Below are 6,000 nucleotides of genomic sequence, written 5' to 3'. Positions count from 1 at the left end.
TCATGCTTCTGGGCGGGTGCCACTCCTATCAAAGACTACAAGCTTCCAGCCTACGAGTGCTATTATTTGGGCCATGGCTTTTCACTCCGAATGCTGATCTATTTATAGCCTGGTTGCTCGTTTACAGCTAAGGTGCTACAGTAGGTTTGTGAGGGTTCATGCCAAGATTCTCCCGATAAGGTTGCATAGTTTTCACGTGATGCTTGGCCTGACCTCCATAAAGGCCGACAGGAATCTTGCAGTTGCTCAGGTAGCGCAGTATTTGTGGACAAGGCATCTTTGTCATGTCCCCATCATTGCTCCAGTCCTTATCCTCAAAGAGCTGGGCACGTACTTTTGGTCGGCGGGCCTCCATGGTTATGCCTATCCTTGTGCTCGGGCACTAGGATCTACTTCAGGGATCAACTTTTTTATTCCGTGAGCATTGGACCAATTATCCTAATCGCTTCAATGCTCGGGGGCTACTCCTATAGAGTGCATCTTGCGACGCCCTCCATATCCTTCACTTCAACTTGTTGGATGCCTGACCTCCATCAACTCGGCACTCATCTTCGCTCTGCGCGTTGGCTCTGCGTTCGCTCAGATTTTCTTCTTTTTTGAGCACTACACAGCCTCTCCGTCACCATGGCGCCATCGTAGCTTCAACTGACTTCATTTCAAGCTTCACTATAATGACCTCAAGTTCCTGTTGGCCTACACATCGCTCAGGAGCTTGAGGGATATGGGTACCCCATGGGTCCCTACCGACAAGGATACTGGCCGGACCTGACAAGTGGGCCCGCCTGACCAGGGCGTGTGGGCCAAGGACATGATATTAATTGGAGTACACATTAGGACAACTAGACAGTTCAAATCTCCCCGGATATCATGGAACACATATTGTAGTCCGACTCAGATTACCTTCCATGTAACTACCGAGTAGATTAGATTCAAACCGACTTGTAACCCTAAGTTGTCAGCCTATATAAGGCGGCCAAGAGCGCCTCCCGAGGGCATCCCATTGCATCAAATCTCTCAAGCAATACAAGCCACCAAGCATACAGGATGTAGGGTGTTACTCTCTGGAGGCCCGAACCTGTCTAAAACCTTTGTGTCCCTTGTGTTCTAACAATCACCTGGGTAACCCCTTGGTGGACTGCGGGGCTTATAAATCCGACAAAGAGTCTAATGCAGTGGCTGATTTGGAAATCCTCCCAATTTGCTTTCTTTTCGTCTAGCATGCGAAGGTACCAGTTTCTCCAACCAGAGATTTTGCTTGGCCATGAGCGAAAAGTACCTTTCCAGTCGGATAATCTCATCATGGCCTGTTTAAAGGGGATCCTCAAAGTCTCGGTGTTGATAAAATCTATTGGATCCTCGCTACCCATGGGTCCTAGGAAGTAGGTTGATTGGACATCAGCTCTAGGGATCAATAGATTGTTCCTAGGTTCCTAAGGGGGGCAAGGATAAAAAAGGAATGAGGGTTCATTGCACAGTAACTAGATCGGGTCTAGAGAAGTAAAGGATGGTGAAGATGCTTGGTACATGTGGAATGGAAGACATTGTCGCCATTGATGATCTGGAGCATCTTGAAACTGGAGCTTGACAGTGATGGATCGATGAAGTAGTCGCCGGGCGCGTGAAGGGGAAAGATTCAATTTTTGGCTGTGGTGACGAAAAGCTTCTATCGGCTTGGTGAAGAAGATAAAAGGGACCAGAGCGGTTATATAATGATCTTTGCAGGGTGAGTCCTAAAAAAGGGAAATCCTATCATAAAATTCGAAAGAAGAGATCATGATTGCGGCAACGACTCTTTTTAGTTTTGGAAAGATATTGGCTCAGAACCTATTACAAGAGAAGAGAATTTTGGAATGTAATATTATATTCTAATATTTGAGAGCATGTAATGACACCGGTTTTTGACTAGAGTCAACCGCTGTGGATAATGTTTTGATAGCCGATGAACAACAGAAAAAGAGACCATTGGTGACTTCACGTTGATCAAGATAAGCCACGGGAGGCTAAGGTTCCAGAAGCCAATAGAAGACTGGAGAAAGACCAATCCGAAGCGAAATCGACTCCACCAAATAAGGGAAAGCGTGGAGACATACCTTAGGTAGTTTTTAGAAATAGCTGTAATAGTCATATAGTAATCGACTAGGATGTTAGCATGCTCCAGGGTGTGAATATAAACCCATGAGCTTTGTAATGAATAATCATTAATCAACCAATACAACCTTTTGACACCACGCTGCCAAAACTCTAGGAGTAGGAGTAGAGTAGATTCAACGAGTTCCTTCCTACGCGCACGGCTGCATCAATTTCGATCTCAGGTGAGCTTGTAAGTACCATCACCCGATCATCATGGACTCTATCAAAACTTTCTAAGTTAAGTCTTTTAATCTGATATTTGGTTGTGTGGCTAGTTATCGAGTTATCTTAGATTGCAAGTAGAACTTTCTAGGCTTTATCCAATATTCTGCTTGTCTTCGACGGTTGCTCACAGTTATCGAATGGCTTAGATCTGGTTAGGTTGTCTTTATTGGCTCCCTTGCCTTATTTAAACGTTCACAGTTATTAGATTGTATCGGCTGGTAGATCTTGCATGCTTTTACTGCTTTATATATGCTAGGTCTGATAGATCTTTACCCTTGCCCCTCGTATTGCTAACCATCGGGCCTTTGACATCAGCACGCTACTGTCTAGAGCCGGTGCTTCATCCGGGTCTTATCTGTTTCTCTCAGAAGCATGGTGACGTCATTGAGTTGATAGGGGTGCATACGAGGCCTTGCTGTCATGAGCTTGTCTAACTAAGTTAGTAATCCGAAATTAATGCCCTCTCACCGTGTTACCTTGTCTAAGTTCAATGTAACACCTCTAGTGTTAGCATAGTAATTAGGAGCTAATCATATGTATAATCATGGTCATTAGCATATTTATGTGTGCATTTTGGTGTGATACGACTTATGTGAGCTTTGTTGCACTAATGATGTGTTTACCTTTGAAACCATAATTAGAGGAGGAATTAAGCTAACTAGTACTTTAATATTAATGAAAATGATGAAATGTGAAAATATTATATTCTACTCAATAATAGTGTGTGTGCTGTACAGGAGAAGAATAGGTAGTAGATTGAACTTATGGCGTGTACATTTGAGGATCACTTTTGTGATGAGGGCTGTCTTGGGAAATTATATTGTGGTGTAATCTTACTAGATGTTGGATTTGTTAAAATCTGTGTTATGGTTGTGTCACCATTATTTATCCATCACTTTTCATTTGGGATTTCTATTTGACATACATTTGTGTTATGTAGATGACCTCTTCTTCAAGTGGCGATGATGATGAGTCGGTGGAGAAATCTTCTTCAAGTGGTGAAGATGAAGTTAACAGGAATGTAGTGAGTCAGTTGGAGCTTGTGCAACATTTTGGAGCTGTGTCTTGCATGTTTGGTATGTACTATGAATCTGCTTTCATGAACAAAACTCAGAAGGTTAAGACTGGTCTTTCTAGATATGAGTAGGTCATGACAACACTTAGAAATCCAATGGCCTGCTACAACATATTTAGAATGAGTAGGGAACTTTTTCATATGTTGCATGATGTGTTAGTGTCATCATACGGACTGAAGTCATCAAAAAGATGAGCTCCATTGAGTCATTGGCCATGTTTCTGTGGATCATTGAAGCACCACAATCATTGAGACAAGCTAAAAATCATTTTGAGCGGTCGATCGAGATGGTTAGTAGGAAATTTGAACAAGTCTTGGATAGTGTGTTCAGGCTCACTGCTAATGTTATAAAACCTAGAGATCCTCAATTCAAAATAGTGCATCCTAGATTGCAGAGTCCTTATTTCTCACCTCACTTTGATAATTGCATTGGAGCAATAGACGGAACACACATCCCATTTGTTGTTCCAGCATCAAAGGTGCTTCAACATGTTGGTCAACATGGTTACTCGAGTCAAAATGTATTAGGTATTTGTGACTTTTACATGAGATTCATGTTTGCGGTTGCGGGATGGCCGGGGTCTATACATGACATGAGGGTTTTTAGCGATACCATAAACAAATATGGTGATAAATTCCCTCATCTGCCGCAAGGTAAATAGGCATGTTATTGAACTGTGGCATAAATATTGGTTATGTGTTCTAAGTGTGCAATTTTATTTATTATTAGGAAAATTTTATCCTGTGGACTTGGGTTACCCTAATCGACCAGGTTATCTTGCACCTTACAAGGGAATGAAGTATCATTTGCCGGAATTTCAACAAAGCCTAAGGCCAAGAGATAAAAAAGAGGTATTCAATTACTTGCAATCATCCCGACGCAATGTCATTGAGCGGTCTTTTGGAGTATTGAAGATGAAATAGCGGATTTTGTTAGACTTGCCAAGTTATCCGATGAATAAGCGAAGCAAAATAATACTCGCTTCCATGGCTCTGCATAATTTCATTCGAAAAAGTAATATGAGGGATCAAGACTTCGATATGTGTGACCAAGATGAGTACATACCAATGCTGGCGGCATCTTCTTCTCAAGCAAGTGGTGATACGAATCATTTAGGTGATGAGGATGTCGACATGAATGCATTTCGAGATGCTATAGCATCTTGCCCGAATTGATAGTATTAGGATTCAAGAGTTTCACATGATAATCATTACTATTTTTCTACTTGATCAACAACCTTTATCTATTGCTGCAGTAGCTATTATTATTATTATTATTATTATTATTATTATTATTATTATTATTATTATTATTATTATTATTATTATTATTGAATTTTCATTTATTATTAACTACAAAATGAAACCCCACGCTGATCTCACATCTCATTCGTTACTTCCATCCTGCCACCTTTCCCTTCCTAAGATTAGTCTCAGTGTACAATTTAATTACACCATTACCAAGATTGTGAACTAGATAACTGTACCTTTTGAGTGTCATGGGGATGAAACTCTCCCTTCTCTCTCTTTATAAAGAACTTGCCAAGTTAGGAAAATTGCCGATGTAGCATGAAATTTAATGCCCATAAAACTCTCCATGAAACTTTCACTAAGACTAGCCTAACGACCAACCACTCCAACATGACATTAGCAATAATTTGCACTTCCATAAAATATAGAAGGAGCTCTATTCCTCCCAGGCCCTCGCGTCGCTCCCCCCGTAGGCGACACGAGCGGCGCCCTAGCCGCCACCGCCAACCCCTCCCCCTCCCCCCCCCCCGCCTCTCGTGCCCACCTCGTCGCTGCTGAAGGGGGTCGCTGGAAGCTCGTGCGGCTCCCGAGGACAGCGGCGGTGGGGAAAATCGGCCGGTGCGGGTCTTGTGCGCTGGGCAGGACGGCGTAAGGAGGCCATGGCCGGGCGATGCGCCGGAGCGGCGAAAGCCTGGATTCGGCCCTGTCGTGGGTGGATCCGACTTTCCCACCCCTGGATCCGCCACCCCCGTCCCATTCCGGCAAGCAATGGGTAGCATGGAGAGAGGACGCGCGATGGCGGCTGTACTCCGGGTTGAGGACGGCGGGCGCAATGGCGACAGCCGGCACGCGGTGTGAGGCTGCGCGCAGCAGCGGCTGCCGGCACGGGGCGATGTGGGCGCACGTGAGGCAGTGGAGGCGAACAGGCCGGCGGCTTTCCAGTGAGGGCGTTGGCCGGGCTACCCCTGGGGCACGATGCTATGGCTGCGGAGCTGCCGGTGGTTCGACAAGGGCGCCGGCTGGTGCATCGGCCACGGGGCGAGCGACGTGGTGGCCACAGGATAGCAGTAGAGAGCGAGACGGTGGCCCAGCGGGGAGAGGTGCTACAGGCGGTGACGATCGTGCGCGGCAACAGCTGCGTGCAAGCCAACGATGAGGTGAGGCATCGCAGTGGTGCAACCGAGAGGGTCTACGCGCGGCGCGAGGAGGCACGGCGGCGGCGCCATCCTGAGAGGGCTTCCATGGTTGCGGTCCTAGGAATGCGGGGCTGGGGACGTGTAGTGGTAGGGATGGGATGCTCCGGGCGAAAGCCTTTGCCG

This window comes from Setaria italica, chromosome VI, assembly GCF_000263155.2.
Source record: "Setaria italica strain Yugu1 chromosome VI, Setaria_italica_v2.0, whole genome shotgun sequence".
Taxonomy (NCBI): Eukaryota; Viridiplantae; Streptophyta; class Magnoliopsida; order Poales; family Poaceae; genus Setaria; species Setaria italica.
The sequence above is the reverse complement of the archived record's forward strand: the minus strand, read 5'-3'. Positions refer to the sequence as shown.